Below are 24148 nucleotides of genomic sequence, written 5' to 3'. Positions count from 1 at the left end.
GTGGGATTTTTTTTTCCCTTGGCTAATGTTTCTTCCTAGTCCCTTTTAGATTGCAATATTAATTCAAACCATTTTGTGTACATTTCAAATATTCTAATTTCATTCTCTTCCTGAAAATTGTTCTATCTTAATGTATATATATAGTTATAAAAAGCATACCATCAATAGCTGGAAATAAACAATTAGACATCCAAACTCTTAAAAGGTCTCTGATTTATAAAGGGCTCCTTTTGCTACTGTTTCTACTTCAGGACGGACAGTGTTCCACAGTTTTCAATATGCAATCAGAAAGGCATGCTTGAAAGATGACGTGACTAAAGCTTACATCAGTGTTTTAATGCCAGCTTCCACTACCATTCATATAATTTCCTGATAGCCAGTCAGAGTGCAAATTACATTATGATTTTTGACTTCAGATTCTAAATTATCTCCTCCTCGCTTTAATGTGCAGCACCCATAAAAGCACAGTGCATAATGCAAACGCTCTGTGCGTTGTCATTCCACAAATGATTACTTCTTTGATCACAGTATAGCTACGCCAACCTGTTTAGACCTGTTGTCAATAGGAATAAACAAGCTCAGAGTGTTTGTCTTAGAGTGACAGCACAAAGCAGCCTGCAATCAAGCCAGCGTGTTTAGAAGGCAAAGCAGTAAACAGTAAAAGGTTAACTTAACTAACAACCTTTGGTAATACAATAAAGTGCTGTTTTTGTAAAAACAAGCAATTAATTTTAAATCTGGCTTTTTATTACACAAAAAGCTTATTCAGTGTAGAATTGCTGCATCCCTAAACTTATGTAAGACATTCTGGCTGTTAGATGATCATTTTCCTAAGATATATCTTTCATATCAAATTTAAATCTAACTCCAGAAATGTTTCATTTTAAATGATAAGAAATAGCAGAGATCAGCTAATCTTTCACCAGTTCTAGAGTTTACAAAAGTCACTGGATGTCCTTCCCACTCTAAATTCATGTGTTGTATCTTGGAAAATTGAAAGCAGCATCATGGTGAAAAATTTTATAATAGAGATCTTGATATGTACTGAAAGAGGAAAAAAGCCACCAGGGCCAGCAGCAGCAACTGTTGGACCAACTAAGATATATTAAGATGGTTTTTCATGTCCCAAGATGGGATCTATATTGTTCAGGAAGGCTATTCTAACTGTACAAAACCACTTCTAATACATCCTGGAAATAAATGATTACCAGAATGCTGAACTTCAAACTTGCTTCAGTGGTCTGAGTGTGTGGATGGATGAGTGCATATGAAAAGGCTCTTTTGGAGGACTTCACTCTGCCCCTGGAAGTCCCTGCCTCTCTGATGAGAACTGGCAAGTGGACTTGTGTTTAATACTAATAAGGATTTACTCCTGATAGGGTGTCATGGGATACTTTATGGCGCCATTAAGTGGTGTTTTGAACTAAACCAACTGACTAATTCAGTCTCATTAGAGTTGACTTTGAGCCCATAACTTGTCAGTTTCTGATCGGGGCTAAAAGCCAGTGACATCTTCAATCATTATGGCTCAGTCACAGGTTTGTCTGGCCATAACCTACTGCTGGTGACTGTCTTCCCTTCTGGCATCTCCATCTCCTTATTCTCTTCTATGATGAGATTTTTCCTTCTAAATTTATAGACTAAGGATTCTTATAAATTCCTGAGCTTAAACCCCAAATAATTTTGCTTTTTAAAATTATAATAAAGTCTCAAATAAGTCAAATACCTGCACAATGCTATAACTGCTCAGTTTTCTCAAATAGAAGGGCTCTGTCAATTTCTGTGGCTTATGGTGTTGCTATATTGATTTTTAAATCCCCACTCTTCCAGACCTTTGACTAAAAATTAATATGGAAATTCTGTTTGTTAATTATTTGCCAATCTTTATTTGACTATTGGAGTTTGAAAAACCATAATATAGGCTTTGTGAAGGATGTCTGATCATCTACAGTATCTAGGCAAGAAAACAGTTAAACGATTTCACAGTCCCTTCTGATTTAAATGTCTAGGAAACAATAATAATTCCCCCTTCAGCAAGGAGACCATAAACAATCAGTTAATTGTTTCTTTCTCACAGTAGGTGGATAGTTATAAATGTAGTCTGATACTGAATTTACAGAGGCCAGTAGAAGGTTCACATGGGTCTACTAACATACAGCAAAGTGTATTTTTACTACCACGTGATAAAACTAATTAATTGATCAACCTGCCCAGTTCCTACAGAGAACAAGTCTGTTAAATTGGGGGTGGGTGGGGGGGTGGGTGTTAGTTTTTTGTTGGGTTTTTTTATAAGACTGTTATTACCATACACACACACATAGGGTGTGTATCATCCCAGGCTATGGGTTTTCTGTAAATACTCTCTCCAGTGTTAGAGAATTAGTCACAGCCTTTAATCATTTACTCCAAGACTTCATTATAAACCAGTACAAATATTGCCTTGAATTAAGTCTATTTCCAGACATTTGATATTTTTATATTATATCAGAGTCCTCTGCTTTTCTTGTATCTGTGCTTTATGTATTCCCTGACTGTCAGTCCTAATTCTTCTTTGGGATGTCCTAGATGGCCAGAGCTCCATATTATACTACTACCTGTTTTTGAAACTGTCTATAACTTTGCTCTCAAGCCCCTCTAGATTTTAAGTCAGTTTCTGAATTGTGTACATGGAAAGTGTTTTTAGCAATGCTAAATAATAAAGCAACACTGACTCCTCCAACAGTCTAACTTCTGAACTCATCTGAGAGAATTTTATTTCAGGCAGTATCTGTTTTTCATAAACTAACGCTAACTGGAGATAACTGTTTTCTCTTTATCAACTTCTATAAATCAAGTCCCACTTCAAGTATCGTATTACTTTACACAGAATCAATGTGATAATTGTATAGCTATTGGAGTCATCACATTTGTATCCTTTTTAAATTAAAACACTTTATTAACTTTCTCTTTTTTTTTTTTTTTTAATTGCTTTTCAATTGTCTGGAATTTCCTAATTGTTTTAAGATGTATTAGAGATCAACACTGAGGAACTAGGAAGCTTCTCGCCCTTTTCATTTTTCACTCTCTTGGGATCGGAGATTGGCCAGATCTGTTGCTTTAAAAACAGCTAGGTGTAGAAGCTGCAGCTTCTGATTTACTGTTAGTGTGAGAAGTATTTCATCGGTATCCTGCGAAACGACTGTATTTATTCATTTATTTTAAATAGGGAGCAGAAATATTTATTCAATAGAAAAGAGAAAAATGTATTATTTGTGATATATTGTTTCAATCTAGTAAGGGAAAAGTAATATTATTAGGATTTCTTTTGTTCTTAGTGTAGTTTAAAATCTCTTTTGTATAGTAGATATGAGCTTTTCCCTATGTCTTTTTCCTTCTTTATCAACTTTCTACCATTCTTAGTGTCCTATTTATATTAATTATTAATAGTGGTTGTAGTTTTCCTTTTGTTATATACCATATTTATCTGAATATAAGGTGATTCTGGTCAAACAACAAACCAGATTTACAGCTGATTTTAGGAGAATAGTATATGAATCCTGGATATATGATACCCCCCAGTTCCAGTTGTTTCCCATGTCTCAACATATGGACCATATGTCCTCACATCTGCAGTGACAGCTTCCCTCCCTCCATCCTCACTCTCCAACCTTTTCTCTGTCAGTGTTCTTTCTATACGGCTCTGCACACATTTTGTAAAACATCGGGGCTTTTACCCATACAAGAAAGGTTTCAACTCTAAGCAAGGAGGCTTCAGCAATTTAATCTTCTTACATGCTAGCTTTTGTTTCTCCTTTTGCTTACTCTTTCAGCACTTCTAATCCCCAAGTAATCAGGGCAGAGTGCTGCGGCGCTCTCCTGTCTGAGCTGGAGGCTCAGCTGCAGAACAACAGCTCTCATCTGCCCTTCTTCTGTGCAAGTCTCTTTGGTTTTCACCTTAACTTTCCCACACCACAGTGAATTGTGACTACAACTGAGACATGTTAAGGCTTTGCTGCAGTCTCCATACAACAGAAAGCCAGACTGGTGGATGAATGCTGAGAAAGATTGCCATTTTCTTTGTCACTTCTTTCTCAAGACAGCAGATTTGAGAGGATCTAGTTAAATATTTTTAAACTATTCTAATTTATCATTCATATTTCTACTGATAACTAATTTGGATCAGAATTCTTCACAGATCTGTGACATTGTACTAATTAAAGCTTTCAGCTTACATACAGATTTGTGTAAACGGCTTACTTGTTCAAGCATAATAAAGCATAAGAAACAGTGGTTGCTGATATCCATACAAACATTTATTGATTAGTTTCCTCATCAACAATTTCATTGTCCAGATGAGATTTACAATTATATGCCACACTTTTTAGTTTATTAAATAGCTCCTTTAGTAATGTTGATAATGTTCAGAAAGCTTTGCAGCATAACTATGCAACCATCTGCCACTCCAGCTATGCTGTTTGATGATAATGTGTAATACAAACATATCAGACAGGTGCTTAAGGGACTAATGATCCTGTTCTCATGTAGGACTCTGTAGTTTGTAGCCATCACTGACTACTATGGTATCTTGATTAATTTTTACAAACGTTCAGGCATTCAAGAATCATTCAATGAAAACTATTAACTGATTCAGAAATAGTTGCACATTAAGGCACGTCAATTCTTTTCACATTTTACCATCCAATTTTTCTTACTGATGTACAGCTATTCCATTGGATATTCCAACCATGTCCATTGTTCTACTAGCTTACACTAACGGCAAAAATGTCTTTAAAATTATGGGTTTCTTCTTTATACTTCATAACAGAAAGATTTACTGAGTTGGTATTCCCTACTATTTGCTTTTAAAAAACTTTTGAAATAATTTTAAATGCGTACCTTTAAAAAAATGAACAGTTTAGTAAGTAATCTCAGAGAAGGTAATTGTTTGCAAAAGTCTGTCTAGTAAATAAACAGGATGAGTTCCTTAAAGATAGTCAGTTATAGAAAAATTGGTGAAAATTTTCACCTCTTTGGAAATAGAAGGCATTTTGATAAAATAGCAAATAGTTACTGAAAAATTCATGGGACTCTAAAGACCACAAAATACAAGCATTATTCACAGAGAAAATATGTCATATATATTTCAGTCTGGTTCTTCTCTTACAAAAAGGAAATTTTAGCCTTTAAATATTTATCAATACGTGGAAATGGGGGAGTTCTTGATTTCAGCAATGCTTAGCTACTAAGAAATAACACAAGTCTGGAAAAGGTAAGAATACAATTCAGTTGATAATATTTTGCATAATTATTTTGTTCTGTTATTCATTGTTATCATTATTATGTCCATCAATTACTTACTTTGCATAAAATAAAATTTTAAAATTAATAATTTTAAATATAACAATTAAAATTGTGTATATATAGAACCACAGATTACTTTTTCATTCCAGACTATGATAACGACTTTCTGATTTTTCATATCATAACGACTTTCTGATTTTTCATATCATGCTGCGAAATCACTAGGAATGTTCTCATGACTAGGATGTCTTTCCTGAAAAGAGTGGGGAAATTAAGAATATATACCATAGGACCACAGTTTACCAAAGGATTCTTACAGAACTAAAAATGTACATATATGAGCATTCCTATGCTATTCAGGGGAGTTAGTCATGCTTAAAGTCAGTACTTTAGTGCTTTGCTAAATTAAGCTCCAGATATAGTAAAATGAAACTTTCAGTTCAGCCATGAACATAGAGTAGAACATAATATCACTTAGATAAGTGCTTCAGCAAGGAAAAAAAAAAGGAAAAAAAAAAAAAACCCAACTGAGAAGAGAGCCATCTGCTAAGTACTTCAAAAAGTTAGTCTAACAGAAGTCAGGCTGTCCCTGTCCCAGAAAGCATGCCATATAAATAAGACAGAAGACTATTGAAAGACTCACTCACGCAAGATGAAAGAACAGACATAGTTGGTAAGCACTATGTCAGTACCATATTTTGTTATAAAAAGCTCTGTTCTCTTTTTGTGTTATGATGGATGTTGTTTATTGGACTAGCAAAGACAGGAGGGGAAAGGTAGAAAGCATAAGAGGTACAGGGCAACAAGAAAAGAAGGAAAACAGAAGGTAGTAAGAAGGGACAGGATTTGGCTGATGTTCAAAGAAAGGCAGTAATCAGCACAGGAAAGGGAGCATGCAGCAAAAGAAATGTGGAAATATGTAAGCTGTTCCTAATTGTCCCATTTCCAGTTCATCTGTTTGACAGGTTTTTTCTCTTCTGTCCCTCGGGGTTACAAGACTAAGGAAAGAAAGCAGAAATTCATAAAAGCACACGTCTAGAAAACAGCTAGTTCTTACACAGTTCTGTAACTAGGAGTGCTTGACTCTTCCTGGGTCTCGTCCAGGATACTAATGTCCCGCTTACACCTAGGGTTGGTTCCTTCTTGATGTTTCTTTTTCCTCATAACTGCAGCTTCCCAGAAAAATCATAATTTGAGAATGTAACCTCTCTGGGATAACTGGTACAATTTCCCACCTGAAGGGGAGGGTGGGGTGGAAATACTTAATTGGAAGTGTCTACTTATAACCACAATAAATCAACTTTTATTTTAAGAACATTTATTGTGGGAGAAAATATTCTCCAATGAAATAGTGCAATAAAAAACAATGCCAAAATATTTTTGTTTTTATTCTCTTACTTCCACTGTCTCTAAAGGAGACACTGCTGAATACCACAGATGAAGGCAAGAGTCTGAAAAGAGCAGATACCTATTTATTCCCTCATATGTATGTAAAGTCAACAGAAGGACTTTATTCAAATGTAATTGGATCCAAACATTATCCAAACTTAGGTTCTGGATCTAATGTTTATGTTTCTAGGACAGCTATAGTTTTTCTAAGAAAAGTGTAGTTGTGTAGTTATTTTACTTAAGTGCTAAATCAGTTATGACTGAGTGGACAGAGTTTCCTTCAAATAAGAATCTGGAATGTTTTTTGTCTAGTATTGTTCATTACAAAAGCTTTAGGCAAAGTTTGGTTTTCTTGAATATGGTAGAAATCAAGCAGAATGGTCACTTTCTTAATCAGCAGTGTCTTGTATGCCTCTACAATAAATTCAGTATTTGAGAAACTGTCTCTCTCTCCCTTCAAAATCACTTTCATAAGTCTGTCTTCTGCCTTTCCCACACTAATTCACCTATTTCAATAAAATATGCTTTTAATGCTTTGATTTTATCTGAATTACACCTGCAGAGGCCCAACGATTCGTTTTAATGCCTCCAGTGTCAATTTTTTACCACCTACAGATATTTCATTAGATAAAGGTACTTAATCAGTTCTGCCTTCAGACCCCAAAAAAGCAAGTGGTACACCTACTCACACTAACAAGGTCTTGTGATTCTTTTAGGACCAATGACACCTCTCTGTAGCAGTGTGGTATTCTGTTGTGATAGACACCATACTACACAAGCATACCCAAAAAGCAGACGGGTAGCAGAAACATGACTCTTCTTCCCCTATAATCTGTATACACACTTCTTCCAAATACTTTTGAACTCTAAATCAGCTGCTATATTCATGAGTATTTTATCATTTTCTGTTAGTTGAACGACGTTCAAGTTCCTTATATCTTTTTTAAATCTTTTTTTTTCTTCTTCTAAAAAAGGAAAAAAACAGCAAAATATGTTGTTGCTCTGAAAACACAGGTGGATCTGAAGAGGACTGTTTGCTTCCTACCTGCCAAGACAGAATTTTTAATTGGACATCTTGCTGTGACAAAAGATCATTTGGGGGAAAAAAATAACACTGCACTTCAGTTATTACATTAATGTAAATTTTATAACGATGTCCTAAGCATTAAGGTACTCTCACAGTTTCTGCTATAAACCCATTTAAAGAGAAAGGTATTTCAAATTCTGTGGCACTTAGGGACATGGTTTATTGGTGGGCTTGGTAGTGTTTGGTTAATGGTTGTGCTCTACGATCTTAAGGGTCTTTTCCAAGCCCAAAGATTCTATGATTCTGTAAGATAAGAAGAAAAATTAAAACCTTGAAAACACCACCATCATAGAAATCTTTTCCTATATTTCTTGAGCTTTTTTCCCAGTTCAATGACAACAACAAAAATGAATGTAGCTGAGAAATGTAGTTATTCCAGCTGAGAAATGTGATTGGTACTAAATACTTTCTGTTTTCATGAATACTAGGACAAAGCAAAGGTTAAAACTGCTGCAGAGACTACAGTACATTAGTAAAATATAACCACATTTATTACATGTATTGCAATATAGTTGGAGGAGATAAGGTATTTTTTTAATGTTTAAACAAATACACTTTGCAAAGCACTAAAGGTAGCTAATAGATGCTGTGGGAAGGTACTAACAGGGAGTAAAATAGACAATGGCAAATGTTACCCTTTCCTACCTCTTTCCCAAGTGTTTCAATCTGAGCTTATTTTAGTCAAAACAGAAGTCTGCATCTGTGATCTGCTTTACAAGCATGATGCCAAATTCAAATGTTTTAGAAGCAGAAAGTACAAGTAGTGTCCAAATGTGTTTTCCCAAAATTGTCAATTTCTGTTCATTCCATTCTCATGTTATGATGCCTTATTTTCAGGCAGACCTTTTTTCCTTCCTAGTAATTTGGTCTGAATTGGCTTAATTTTCTCGAAGATTGCCCAGGTGGTAATGTTTTCCTAAGCTGGGAATTAACTCTTCAAAACTCAGCGTAAGGCTTTCTTCTGGAGGCATTCCTGGGGGTAGAGGAGGGGTTTGGTGTTTGGTTCATCTCTCTCACCACTCAAAGCTCTGCTTTGCGAGTCAGAAGTACAAAAAATTGGGGAAAAAAACTAATTCCAGCACTCTTGCTCTCATTGCACTGTTTTATTACCAGACACAAGTTGAGCCAGTTTTGGATGCCTTTGTATTTAGGAAGTGTTCATGCCCAGAGCACCGCTTGCAGTCCATGCCATTTCCTTCCGTAAACAGATCCCAGGCCTCAGGATCTCAAACAATACTGGTTTCTCAAATGAAACCAGGTCCTGGATATGTTACATAAAACCAGCTGAACTGGAAAAGGCTAATGACTCCGTGTTTGAGCAGCAGGTCTTCATCTTGCTGTTGATATCCTGCTGTCTGTGTTTGGGCACCAGAGGGTTAGCCTGGAGAGTTTCAGAGCTGCCAGCACAGTTGGACTGTGTGTGGGTGTTGTAATAATCGAGGCTTGAGAGGCTCTTCTCACTCACACACCAACCAAGTGTTGTTCATCTGGAGTGACAGTCAGGCGTTGGCCCCTGCTGTCTCTGTTTCTGCCAGCTAAAATGTCACTTCTAAACGAGGCTTCAAGTGTTGAGCCAAGCTTTCTCCTCCTCATCCTGTGGAGTGCTCCCAGGCAGGGCAGGGCAGGGCAGGGCAGGGCAGGGCAGGTGGGAGATGCTCCCTCCCTGTCCCAGTTCAGAAGTCTTTTATTCAGTCCCAGCATGAGAAAGACAGTACTGGACAAACTGTAAAGGAGATACTGGGAAACAAAATCAGCAAAAATTAACAGGAGAGGGCTAGATGGGAGATATCATGGTGGGGCTACTGGAGACGACAGAAAACTAACTGGAAATGCTGACATCAGTATTTTTTGGCTTCTACAAACTGAAGTTTTAATGAAAGCACTGCAGTTTTGGTGATTGTAGCAAATGTTCTTATCATTTCATGAAATATTCTGATTATTTCACCATTTTTCCCAACAAATATTTTGAAACGTCAAAGGAAACACAAAGCTGGTTTGGATATAAAAAATTTACTCCAGAACTGGGTAGATGGCTTTATGCACTGCTAGCATGCCTTGAAAAACCTATGATTGCATAGTTAAGGGGGAAGAACAGATCAGAAATTCACAGTTTCAGCCAGAGAGGCAGGTAACATACCAGGGGCCACACTGTGTCTGAAAGCAGAAGAGGGTTAGACTCTTATTTTAAAGTAATTCCATCCACGCACCCTCATCTACAGCAATATTGGGGCTCTTTGCATGAATAATGGTGTCTGCAGACACGGCTCTGGGTAGTTTTGGCTTCCAGCTACAATATCCCAAGAGAAGCTCAGCAGGAAAAACATTATCCTTCAGAAGATGCTAATGTGCTGCTGTGGCTTATCAGGAGGAAACTTCTTCCCTACTCTCGTGCACACTGCAACATGGGGGAAATCGCATGGTCTCCTGTTCTCTGCCTGCCCCAGTGACCCTACACGCCGCAGATCTGTTCAGAGCCCGCTAAGTCCTCCTGCTCAGAAGAGCAAGCCTTGTCTGTGGTGTGACAGGGCCACAAGTAATTTTACTCACATAGCATATGTAATCAGCTTCCCAGAGCCAGGGTACTGCCTAGATTAAAATGAGCAGAAAGAAAATATTCTCCAAAACGTGATCCGTGCCTTGTTCCATATATATATAAATTATGATAATTATGTGGCTCGCCAGCTGAAAGTGAAGCTAAAGCTTAGTAATGAATAAAGATTTCTAGATTATAGTCATTTAGCCTTTGTCCATAATAAAGCTCTGGCTAGCAGGTCAATTTAAAGTAGGTCTCTGGGGACACTGAAATAAATGCTTTCATTACACCATAAAAGTCTCAGCAAAAAGCAGGGAAATAAAGTAAATCTACTGTGGATGTTAGTGCCATTAGAACATTATCCAAGGACATTAGACACATTACTGAGGAAAACCATGAGACCGGGAGAAACCCCCCCCAAAATTAAAAGTACACATTTTAACCACTGTGACCAAGTTTATTGCCTCTTATTTCCTGAGTTCAGAGAAAATGTCGGCAACCACAAAACACCTGGAGTTTAGATTACTATGTGTTAAATTGTGTTTATGTACTTGTAAAACAGTGCCACATTGCTATTTAAAAAGTGTGTTGCCTAAGAAGCTCCTCGGAGTTGCTTACTAAGTGAGGGGAAAAAAAATACTTTACATTCAGATCTGTGAGTGTTTTCTATATACCTGAGAAGCAGCTCTTTTTTAAGAAAGAGATCTTTCTAAGGGGTGTAATAAGATGAGGACAGAGATGTTTGTTTCAATACTATATTCATTTCAGATTCGGATTTAAAAATGGTGATTTCTGTCCACGATTTCTTACAGGTTCATAAGCTACAGATCCCACTTCAGAGAAACAAATGAGAGGAAGCCAGAAGCAACCTGAAATGTCAGTCCTACCCGTTCCCCTCCGCTGAGGCAGGATGTGCCTGCAGTACAGCCAGACAACCTCTGGCAGTTACTTGTTCAGCCTCCTTTTCTTTGAGAGGTTAAATTGCAAGGCTTTTTGCTAACATGTAGTTTAAAAAACAATAGCTTGTATTGCAATACATACAAATCCATCTCTTATTCATTGTACCTTAAAAGCATAATTTTGCATCAGAATCATGTCTTAATTAAAACAAACAATTATTAAATATATTAATAAATTAAGCATACAACTAAACATGCTATTATATTACGGTAACATTTTAAATTGTTACAGCTTCTCCCCACTCAGTTTCATACTGCCTGTGTTAGTAACATTTAAAAAGAATAGCAACAACTTTCCAGAGTACACTGAAGAGACATTTTTAAAAAGGTCCATGTTGTGGTACTGTCAGATTTCATGACTTCACTGTAGCACCAAAACATTGTTCCTCTAAAATAAAGTTGGTTTATTTTCTTATAGCAGGCATTTATATGCATAGCATTGTTCTCAAATTGACTTTGGAGATAACCTAAAAATAATTCCTCTTTTATCAGCCTGTATATAGTAATAATATTACAACATTGCATTCACAATGTTATAGTGAAGGTTGTATTAGCCTTACATCATAAGCCCTAATTTCTCTGGATTTTGTAGCCATGCTTCATACTGCTCTCCAAATGAGATTTGCTATGAAAATTCAAAGCTATACTGTTTCACAAAAATCTGATAATATCCACCATATTAATATTTTTCTATTCTGGGTGCAAAAAATAAAGGAAGCTTAGGCATAGGTTTGTGTGTGTGTATAAATGCATATAAATATATAAATACTTATATTTATGTACTTAATTTTAAACTCCCTTTATATATACATATAATGCAAGCCCCTCATATATGAATATGTACTATATGAATACGTACATATATATATGTGTGTGTTGATAAAATTCCAAAATATTTGGTGCAATTTCTCCTCTCTGCTTGTCTCATTTTGTGCTGCTAATAACAGCAAAGCAGTATTCTTAGCAAAGGAGTAATCTCTAGGCATGGTCATCTCTGAGACTTAACGGGTGTTCTGCTTTTGTGAAGGAGCAGGGAAAGGAGTCAAACAAGGAGAAGAGGTGGAATATGATAATGCTATTAATGGAAATTGTGTCCTGGAAATTGTTCCTACAAAACCTTACATTGTGCTAAAGATTCAAGGAGATGGGTCTGGCTGCTGTCATTGCTCCCATTTCGCAACACCCAGCCATGAAGAAGATGAGTAAATGACTGTGACCCTAAGTTTCCAGCTGCATTCAGATGTCCTTTTTAACAAAATGCTGAGTGCACCCTTTGTATTCATTTTGCTAGGAGATGAGCCATTATTCCTCAATCTCTTGTTTCGTACTTCTTCCAGTGAACAAGATGTAAGAAATGTGTTTGTCTGACAGAACTCAGCTGTCTGAAGATGCAGTATGTAAAGCACAACCAAGTGCTGTATTCATTCCTTTGCCTTGCTTAATGTGATACAAAAACAAGTAGTTCATTTGTTTAAGGTTTACAGTATTGCATATGACTTTTTTTTTTTTTTTTTTTTTTTTACTTAACATTTCCCCAGTGTTTTTCAACAGACTTATTTATTGCATGTGTTTATGTGTTATACATAGTCTGGGTTGTGAGACCAGTTAGGTGCCTTTTCTGATCATGAATTTGCCATGATAGTCCATACTTGAATCTATTTAGACCAAGTTAGCTTCATAACAAACTGAATATGGTTTTGTTTATCAAAAATTAGGATATGTCAGTCTTTTTCCCCAATGGGGTGTCCTTTAATTGGAGCTGTTGAAGAATATGGTCTTATTTTTTCAAGCTTCTAGGATGGGAAGAGCATATGGACAATTTTCACACTTACATTAGTTGTAACACTCTTATCTTGTTCACTTCCATATCCTTAACACCCTTTCAATGCACAGCTTCTCAGTACTCATTTTAAGAGATTGAGAGTAATTATTGGAGAAGTTTAAAAGCACACTGCTCTGAATTGTACTGAACATACTTTGATCTTGCTTACACTTGCAGCTAAGCTACTCAGCACCGGTTTTGCTCACCTGTTTCTGGACCACAAGATCTGTAATTGGTTGCTTTCAGTAAAGGCATAAGCTCAAGAAACCACAGATTCCCCAACAGGAAAAGTCTTAGCACCTATTAATACAGAAATCAGTCTCTTAGTGCAGGGCATGACATGAACAGACAGACTAGAAATTATACAGTTCCTCAGGATTGCTTGGTATGTACCACAGAGTGGACTGTAAAGTTACTATTTTTCCCAAAGTGGGAGATGTCAATTATTTAATTGTATTTGTACGGTGAATATTGTGAGCACCAGTATTGTAGTCTACTATTGTAGTCTGCCTCTTCCAAAACAAATCAATAGTAGAGGAAAACTCATCAGCTCTTCAGCAGACAAAAACCATGACAGAACTATTGACTCAACTATTGACACCAGCGCCTCCAGACTTTTATGGTTGTTATAATTAAAGGCGATTAACTGAAACTGCTCTGAACTACTATTTTTTTCTTAAACCCAAGCTAAACCTGAAACGGTATTTTGAAGTGTTTGAATATGAACCCAGGACCAAACCCAAAAGTCTTCACTTGCACTTCAACTGAAAGCAGAACTGCATTGAAGAATGCATTGCTTGTGGTATATAAGTTATTTTCTTTGATTGTAAGAATATCACTGCAATCTTACTGTAAATGAATCCTTCCAGTACAGTGTTTCTTACCCTGTTTATGTCAGATTTTTCTTCCTTTTGATGCATACCCACCCTATTAACCTTTTCTCGGGGGCTATAGGTCTACATGCAAGACAAATATAGCTAATAATAATTTTAGTCATCTTTGTTCACCGGTTAACAGGCTTGGCCAAAACAAACTTCATCTAACATTTTTATATTTGTAGACTGCAAAGATTATTATTGCTACTTATTCATGTTCCTAATTAAGAAATTTGAAATTAAGGGCAATGTTCTTCTTTAGATATAATTAAAACGGTATTTCACAGAATAGTGCCTGAATTTCCTTATCTCACTCTGTGCCAATTAACTTGGCCCAATTTGCTTGCTAAAGTGTCTGGGCCAATTTAATTAGCCTGACTTCACTCTCTGATTCTGTATCTGAGTATTACAGAGTTGGTGTTTAGCTCCATGGAGTGGCCATAATGAATCAGTATGTATTTGTGAGTAATTGCTTTAGTAATGAGAAAGGACAAAACAACAGCCCATATCATTATGTCATTTTTTAAGCAGACTTTCTTGTTTAAGGTCAGTTGAATAAAAGATCCCATAGTCCTAGTGCATTGTTAGGTCCCACTAGCATTTCTGGCATGTGTTATAAACCCTAATAGGGAAGTGACACAGGGAAGCCAAGTGACACAGTGACAGGTGTCATAGCTCATAAAGCTAAAACAAGGTCTTAAAAACAGTCTATAAATCATTGATAAGATGATTAAAAGTTTGGGTAAATAAAATCAGCAATATTTTCTTTTTAGCGTTACAAACTATTCCAAGATAGAGGGGAAAACACCCACAAAATTCCTTGAATTAGAATACTTAGCACTTAGTTTCACTTTCTGTGCGCTTTATAAATATTTAATTTTGCCCAATATTTTTGTGACATGAAATACTGCTATGACTGCCGTTACTATTAATAACCTGTTCATGTGTTTACTTACTTTTTCGCAAAGGCAAATTCAAGGAAGATAGCTGGAGAGTTTTGTACTGTAAATTAGCCTGGCACAGGTAAGATTAGTTATCTGGAGATAAGAAAGATGTAATTTCCAAATCTTCCTTATCACATGAGGTACCACCTTCTGGACTCCATCACCATGCCACCAGTGGGTGTAAACCAGAGAAAGGCAGCAAAGTGAGAATACCATACTCCTCCAATCAGAAATATAGGGAAAAGATGATTTTCTCAACATAAAGGTTAATGTGCAGCCAGCCATCTTATATTCAACTGAAGACTGATGACGTGGGAGGGCAATATATCATATCTCTTCCTTTGACATGCAGTTAAGGAAAAGTGAGGCAAAATCTAGTTTGAAAGGACACATCAATATCATAGAAGAATTTTGATACCAAAAGTGAATGTAGAGTTCAGACTTTCCTGGTTCCTAGGTACCTACTCTACTCAGTCACTTGAAATCACAGAACTGTAATCTCTAGGGAGGAAATTAAATCTGTACACATTCTTGGTTCTGGAAAATCTTCATTTACGCTAAAGAGCAGATAATGCCACAAATGGACCTCATGGGGTTCCTTTGCATGGACATCCTACTCTTTGTGGAGTAGTAATGGTACTAACCAGTCGTGCATACTTGTGCAGATACAGCCTTTATTTCCTGCACATGAGAAAAATGAGATGTATATAAATTCAAAGATAAAGAGGAAAATATTAAGGCAGTGAGTATCCTAGAATGAGATTTATATTAGTGGAAATGAGAGGGCTAGACTGATTGGAGAGGAAGGGCAAGTTTCCACAGCTCCATCCTGATCAGATCATAGAGCTGCTTGATGCCAATATAATCCAGAAGTGCATCATTCAATCCAATTAACATTACTCATATAACTGGGGGCAGTGGGACAGTAGGAATCTTCCCAAATGCTGTAGGTCTTCTCAATGATTTAGTAGAGTCTGAACACAAGTAAGGATAGTCAGTGGATATTGGCAATGCAGTAAAAAACATCAGCTGTATTTTCTTTAGAGTGAATTCCTTTTAGGCACAAGGCAATGTCATTTATACGTCCCTTTATTTATAGTGTGAATTAAACCTGAGGTGTGGCACTCAATCTTCTGTTCAGCCTTTGGAGAGGCAAAGTAACCTTATGTGGTTGTTTGGGGGGTTTTTTTCTTTTTTTTCTTTCAGTTAAATTCATCTTCACAAAGCAATTTTCCAACTATTTGCATTGCATGACGATACAAGTAGCAGTCAGGAAGACACAGAGATGTCAGCTTAGGTCCCTTCAAGATGCAGTTCAGGGACAACACTAAAACTCCACAGCTAGATTCTGGCTGCCTGCACTTATAAACGGGAAGAGAGAAAAATGATTTAAAACTGGTGTGGGCTGACATTCAAAAGTGAGTTGAACATGGACTTGGAAGTCATGAGCTGAAGGCTGTGAAATGGAATTAGAAAAGTATAATCATTCTTGTCTGCATTATCCTGTACTTCATGTTTCATTTAAGAATGAGTAAACACAACATCATGACATACACACTTAATAATGTAGCTACAGTAAAACACCCTTCTCTCTCAATGCAAGTAGAACAGCTGTAGGATACCATTATCCTTCAAAAATGGCCAGTGTGTGTTTCATTAAAGAACAGCAGTGTAGCTGAATATATGAACCAGCATGACTTAGTGGCAATCTAGGCATACACACCTTGGTGATATGGGAGTCATGGAACCAAAAGCTCCTAATAGTCACTTTATTTATATTTCATTTAACACAGTTTCAAGTCATTTTGCAATTCAGATCAAGAAAAACTCGCTTTCCACTGGCAGTTTATATTTTATTATTGAACCTGAGGAGAGAAAGAGGAAAGAAGCATATACAAAACCAGAACATATAAGATTTATGAATTACTACATTTATTCTGTAAAAAATGTTAAAAAAATTTTGTTAAAATGGAAAAATCGATGTGACACACAGCATGATCTTAGCTAGTGAAACACATATTGGGGCTCAAGATGGAGCCCTAAGATGAGCATGGCCATTTTGCACAACCATGGCAATCATTTACTGCTGGTGTTTTGCATCTCATCCTTGGCTAGCCTATTTATATGGATTATATATTTTAACACATGTGCTTCAAAACTTAAGTGACAGAACCTAAAATATTTGTCATCAGTGGCTGCCACAATTTGATTATTTCCCACAATTTTCCAGTTTTATTGCTTATTCAAACATCTAGGTTAAGGTTTGAAATTCTTACATTAAATATTCTATCAAAAAAAATCAGTATATAAGTTTTATTTCTGCCCTATGCCACCTGGTTATTGCAGCCAGCAATTTCTGATCATAGATCTAAAGCTTACTAAATCGTGTGGAGTTTGATTTGATTAGTTTATAAATATATTAGAAAAAACAAATACTATTTTCCTTAGTACTGCTCCATCTCTCAATTTGCCAAGCACTGCATGTAAATGAGGCCTTCTCTAGAATTTCTGCAACAGCATAAGAAGGAAAATGCTCAACTGAATTAACATGCATTGAGAGTCATAAATAGCTCAGTGGCTGGGGAGCAATTGTGGTTCTGTCTGGGTCATGTGTCAAGTTACACAGTCAGATGGCTAGAAAATGAAATCTGAGGTTCTGATTATATTCACACACTTAAATGTAAATATCAACCTGGTCTATGTCAACATTTTTGATGATAATAAACTTTGTTCTTTTTACATTTAGACCTAATTCACACCAAAGTCTTATGATATGAATCAATATAATCTTCTCACAGTAGTTTTTGTAAGGGCATACTAGATATTCTATTCATAACTCATCTATAAATATATATTTTTTTAATTTGCATTATCCCTGGTTAGTAGTCATCAAGGAAGGTACCATTTGTTTTATTTTCTTTTTTCAAATACAACATGTAATTATGTTTTTTTATTGCCAGACATGAAAAATTTAGTTGAAATTACAAAGGAATATCATAATTAGTGATCAGTTCATACACTGTGTGTCTTTCCACACGTCCAACTTGTGTATACAAAATATACACTGTGGAAGCACTATAGAGCTGTGAATAACAAATTCTTGATCTGCAAACAAAGGTATAGTTTTACAAGCATACATTTAAAATTGAACTGGCACATCTACAGTTGGCTTAATGTTTGCATAGGGAAGGCACAAAGTAACAGCTCATGCAAAGATGAAAACAAGTGTGAGTGGAAAAAAGTAAAACAGATCTTGCCTCTATGAGCAAAGAAATCATTGCAGTGCTTTTCAAACCTAAAGATTAACAAAACAATTTTACAAAGAGCATGCATGTAACTGAAGCCAACAGCAATCACAAATAATCTGCTCAGTCATGCAAAACTAAAAAATATTATTTTCCAATGCAGATTTTCTTAATATGAAATTGCCTGAAGATATTTTTTTTTTTTATTTCAGACTGCAATAGAAGTAGAGAATTGCCTATACTCCCCCACACACAACTACCTTCAGAGTCAATTAATCCAACAAAATCTTCCATGGTTGGTTCTGCAAAATATCCAGAGCTTCTTATGAGGGTCAGTGTATTCTCAGCTCTCCACAATTTCAATGAACCTTTTACAGAAAGGCTTTGAGAGGGTTGATCTAAAATGCAGTTACTTTTTGCATTTGGTTATTTCGCCCTACATCTTACTTTAGGTGCTCTATAATGCATTGGACCACTACTGCAGAAAATAGTACTGTTTAATGGATTCAGAGATGCCCTGAGGATGACTTGGGGGTTCTGGTGGACAAAAAGCTCAACACAACCCAGCAATGTGTGCTTGCAGCCCAGAAAGCTACCTGCATCCTGGGCTGCATCAAAAGAAGTGTGGCCAGCAGGTCGAAGGAGGTGATTCTCCCCCTCTGCTCCCATAAGACCCTGCCTGGAGTACTGCATTCAACTCTGGGGTCCCCAAGAGAGGAGCTGTTGGAACAAGCCTAGAGGAGGGACACAAAGATGATCAGAGGTCTGGAGTGCCTCTCCTATGAAGACAGGCTGAGGGAGTTGGGGTTGTTCAGCCTGGAGAAGAGAGGGCTCCGGGGAGACCTTATAGTGGCATCCCAGTACCTAAAGGGAGACTCCAAGAAAGCTGGAGAGAGACACTTTATCAGGGATTCTAGTGACAGGACAAGGGGTAATAGTATTAAATTAAAAGAAGGTAGACTTAGATTAGACATTAGGAAGACATTCTTTGCTGTGAGGGTGGTGAGGCACTGGGCCAGGTTTCCCAGAGAAGCTGTGGATGCCGCATCCCTGGAAGTGCTCAAGGCCAGGCTGGATGGGGCTTTGATCAACCTGGTCTAGTGGAAGGTGTCCCTGCCCATGGCAGGGGGGCTGGCACTAGATGATCTTTAAGGTCCCTTCCAACTCAAACTATTCTGTGATTCTGTGATTCTATGATTTTCAAGAAATGTCTCACAGAACTAGACCTATGGCAAGGCTGATGGACCATTGTCAGAACTAACCACTGAATTCAACTGAAAATTTATATCCCACATTGAGGATAGAGCCACTTAAGGGGAAATATTTCATTAACCTTTCTCAAGTCAGGAACAGTAATAGAACTACTGTTGTGAGCATATTAAACTGGGTTTTGCCTAAAACACTGACATACCTAATATTAATCTTTTGCCATTTTCCTCAGGATATGCTTTGCATAAATTTACAAGGATTCACTCTTCACCAGTCTTCTAGCTCATTAGCAATCCCCGCCTTCCAAAACGTCCCTTTTTTATACACAAGGATTTCAGTAAGTTTATTGGGATTTCACACAGTCTGATTCAGTAGATTTTGGCGTTTGTTAAAGTTTTGCCTTTCTCATCCATTGATTCCTCTGGGAAGTTGTGGCGGGGGCAGGGATTCATATTAAAGAGTGTGGTATTACAAAGATATTTTTCAGTGTACTTTATCCCAAAGTACCAAATCAGTACTGTAAAAGTCTTTCAACAGAATCAGGATTCAGGATATTGATGGAATTGATGGTGTTTCAACACATGGACCAGTGTTTGAAGAAAGTTAAAATACTGTTTTGCTAAATAGATTTAAAATACCTGTAATTTTATTCACAGCTGCTCTTTTTTTTTTTTCTCTTTCCTGAGATTAGGTTGTTTAGAAACCAGTGGTGATCCAATGCACATTGTCTGACTTCTCCCCTCTGTACTAGACCTCAGGTTGGAATTCACTTGGTGTTTAGCTCACATCTCTTACCTACAAGGCAGCAGTATCTGAGTCTATCCATCTTACTCAAAGGCAAAGTTCCCATTTGCTTCAGCATTGCAAATTCAAAACTGCTCTTCTTCTCCTAGTAACATCACTAGAACAAGATGTTTAGGACCATGCTATTGAGATGTTCATACAGGACTGAGCTCCAAGGCTCAGCCTCAGAATGGTTTTATTGTATTTGTAGGTATGTTAGACCTCATGACTGGAGTTTGCTGGTATTAGAATAATAGTCTGTGCTGGTTTTGTGGGCTTCTTTTCTTTGGCATGACTTCATGGGTCCCAGATTTCATCTAACACTGAATTCAAATTTAATTTTTATTGAATTTTCAGCTCTAAACGCATGTGTTTCTGCATTTTTCTTACAGTAAAACTGACTTCTGTCTTGTGCTTTCATCTTTTTAAATATATATTTTCACAACAATATGGTAATTTTTGAGCTTGAGGGAGCTGTTCAAGTTTTTTCAAAATATAAAGCTCGAAGAAAAATAGTATCAATAATGAAATTCATGAAAAAAATTGGAAAAAAAAGTAGCAATTGAATTGATTTTGGTTTCCAGATTATCAACGCCAGTGGTAGGATTTCCATAGATCCCACTACATCCATCTAAAATCACTAGATAAGCACCCAGGTGGTGAAACCTGTCTGTCTTGAGACTGGTTTACTGTTACACATATAGAGAAGGACATAATGTAAAACTTTATATACACCTGCTTCCAAAGTGGGCATGTCCCTTACATTCACATTTATGGCCACAACAGTACGCATCTATTTTAAGATGCTTTAACATCCCAAGCATTGATATTCTTATAACATATTCTCGGTGGAGCACTGGGAAGTTCCAGGCAGCTGAACAGAAGACATAATTTCCAAGCAGCATTATGCATTTCTAGTGACTTGTAACTGTAACTTTAGTAACTGGGCATGCAAAGAATGAAGTGATGATATGGAATGAGGCATGTGAAGTTTGCTTCACACCAATTATCTCTGTGGATACAACCTAGAAGTGCTACAGTCTCACCTTAGACAGTAGGACTGGTTGGCTATTAATTTCTTTATGCTATCCAGGGAGTAATACCTGACCTTTCAAAAGGATGTTTTAATCTTCTGTCCTGTCTGAATCATAGTTCCTTGTAAATCACTGTGTTTGGAGTTGAGAAAGTTAGTGTGAATTAAGAATTGATGAACATTAGAAGTTAACTCTTATTTCACAAGGGGAAATAGCTCTTTTCAGTCCATTAATCTAAACTGGTTTATCATGCAAACTTTCATTCTACGTACACAGTAAAACTTTGTTCTGTGAAGATGCGCAGAGGGATATGTTCTGCAATATCTGATCCTCATAAAAAGTTTCTCACTCTCCATGTAGTTCCACGTGTCTCTGTCATTGAGTCTCACTCAAAGTTGTTAGCTGAGAAGTACTTCAAAATTAATTATTTATTTCCAGTTATATTCCATTGAAAATATATGTATAAAAGATACATTAGAAAAAGATGTATGGGAATGAGACAGTCATAAATTGGGTCTTTTCCTAGGAGACTGGTTTAATTACTGTTTTTAACGTCATTAACACAGGTCATGGGTTGACACACAGTCTTCCAGATATGAGGTGTTTTCCAGCATGAACTATTTAACAGAAGGGCTAAATCTATACTGCATTAGTGATCAAGAGAGAAAACCATAACAAAGAATTGACACATCCATGGTGGGGTTTTGCAAATTTAGTTTGAATAGCTTCATTACACCTACAAAACATACACCACTTAGCTGATGATCCCAAGTTTTAATTTTCAGATTTCAGTTAAGACTGGAATTTATCACTTCTATCTTTGGTCTACTTGTGAAAGTTATGTAAAAGCTTGTGTAGACAGTTTATACTCTACCATATTTCAAAGAAAAGCTGCCTAAATACTGAGAGCTTGTCTATCATTTTGCCCAAGTACTTAGTATATTTCCTGCTGCAAAGTTCATTCCTAGCTATGAACAAGAATAGAACAAACAAACAAAGAGCATGAATGACCTAATAATTGGATATTTTCTCACTTTTCTGAAATGTTCATTTCTTGTAAACCTCAGACTGTCTCTATTTTAAAGATAGTCCAGGACTGTCATAACAATATTTAGTTAGCATTGCACACCACAGAAGAATTCACGGTGCCATTTCAAAACACTACTTAAGTAGCATATTAACTATCTGCTTCTGTGTTCCCTCTTTAAACAAAGCTTCCATTAACATGAAGGGGAAATGAGTGCAAAGGGGCAATGGGACTGGGAATGTAATTAATTATTTGGTGTGTGCTAAAATAACCCATTTAAAAGTAATTTTAGTGTTTTGAGAAGTAATTAATGCAATTACAAGAAAGCATAACTTACTGACATATTTGACATTTTACCATTTGTAAATTAAGAACATTCATTATTCGGTCCAATGTTTTGTTTATTGTTGCACCATTAAAAGATAAATCAGACACTGCTGCACAGCTCTTCAGGATCTTTTGAGAAATCAACATTAATATTGATTTTTGTTTCTTTAGAAATTTGGCATGCAAGCATCTAGCAAACTGGACTTCTGCAGAATGACTGCCTTACAGGAATGACAGTGGTCTCCCTGCAAATAAATAAATTCACCAAAGTTACCAGGGAAAGTGTTTTGTTAACCAAATTATTTATTGCATTAGATTTTTAAATCCATGAATACTAAAAAATTAGTAACAAAATTGCCACAGTCTACTCAACTACTTTCTCTGTGCTGCTCACATCAGACCCTGATGAATTCTCCTAAAGTGCATTTGGAACTCAACTGAAATATCACCTAAGCAGATTGCAGAAATACCCTCATCCTCCCTCTCTTCAGGAATGTTATTCCTCCTTCATATCTCTGAACCCTTTCTACAAGCCATAACTGAAATATTGCACCTAAATCTACAAGGGCAGCTCAATTGCTACAGCCAGTGCTGCTTAATGGAATAGCTCCTCAGAATTTCCCATGGAGGAACTTACCTTTCAACAGAGAATAATTTCCTGATGATATTTGTTATTTTTAGAATCTCTCTAAAATTAAGCAACTGCAAAAAATATATTTTTGAAAGTATTTTCCATTAGGAATGTTATGTTCAAAGCCTTGGGACATTTTTTGATGATTATTTGGGCTGAAATATGCATATCTAATTTTGCTGAGGATTGAAATTGCACATTTGAGACAGAGAAAACAATTTTTTTGAGTGCTTTGTGTGGAACTGTAGTTTCTGTCAAAGTATTTGGTTTGCACATTGAAAACAGGACTTGTCAAGTTATATTCAGTTAACCAATGTTGGGTCACTGAGCTGGAAACAATGTTCTGTGGTGTTTATACTTGACTTTTTCTTCATGATTGCATCAATGAACAATAGTTTTAGTGATGTGGATTTTATAGCATGAAAAGACCTCCAGTCACAGAGAACATAAAACAAGTGCAAGGCGTTGAAAGTTATGACTAGAACAACTACATTAGGGAAGGGTGAAGCTCCATTTCATCATCTGGTGCTACAGGGATCACCATCCTTCTTCAGCAATTATCCCTTCAAGAGAGTGACCATGTGGTGCTGAACTGTAACCTGACTTCTGTATTTAGAACTGAGTCTATTAAACTCCATGAAAAGCTCATATCCAAGGAGAAATGAACTGGAAATAACCTGAAGCAACAAAGAGCTTCTTAACAGCATTCTGCTGAGAAGGTCACAAATTTCAACATTTAGAAACTTTTTCTCTGTGATGCTGATGAGGACAGTACAGCTCCTTTGACTGCTGTGGAGATCAGAGACCAAAAAAATTACTTCCTTGACTTCTCTCCAGCTATAAAAGTCCTAGGAAGCAAGTACATTTTTGGTGGCTTTTTTTTTTTCCTTACTTATTTCAAAATGTCATGAAATTATTTTTGCAGTAGAAAAAGGCACTGCTTTATCTTGTTGGAATTTTTTTTTAATCCCATCTCCCTTTTCATATCTTATTCAGTATACAA

This window comes from Falco peregrinus, chromosome 3 (assembly GCF_023634155.1).
Source record: "Falco peregrinus isolate bFalPer1 chromosome 3, bFalPer1.pri, whole genome shotgun sequence".
Classification (NCBI taxonomy): domain Eukaryota; kingdom Metazoa; phylum Chordata; class Aves; order Falconiformes; family Falconidae; genus Falco; species Falco peregrinus.
Note: the sequence above shows the minus strand (reverse complement) of the source record.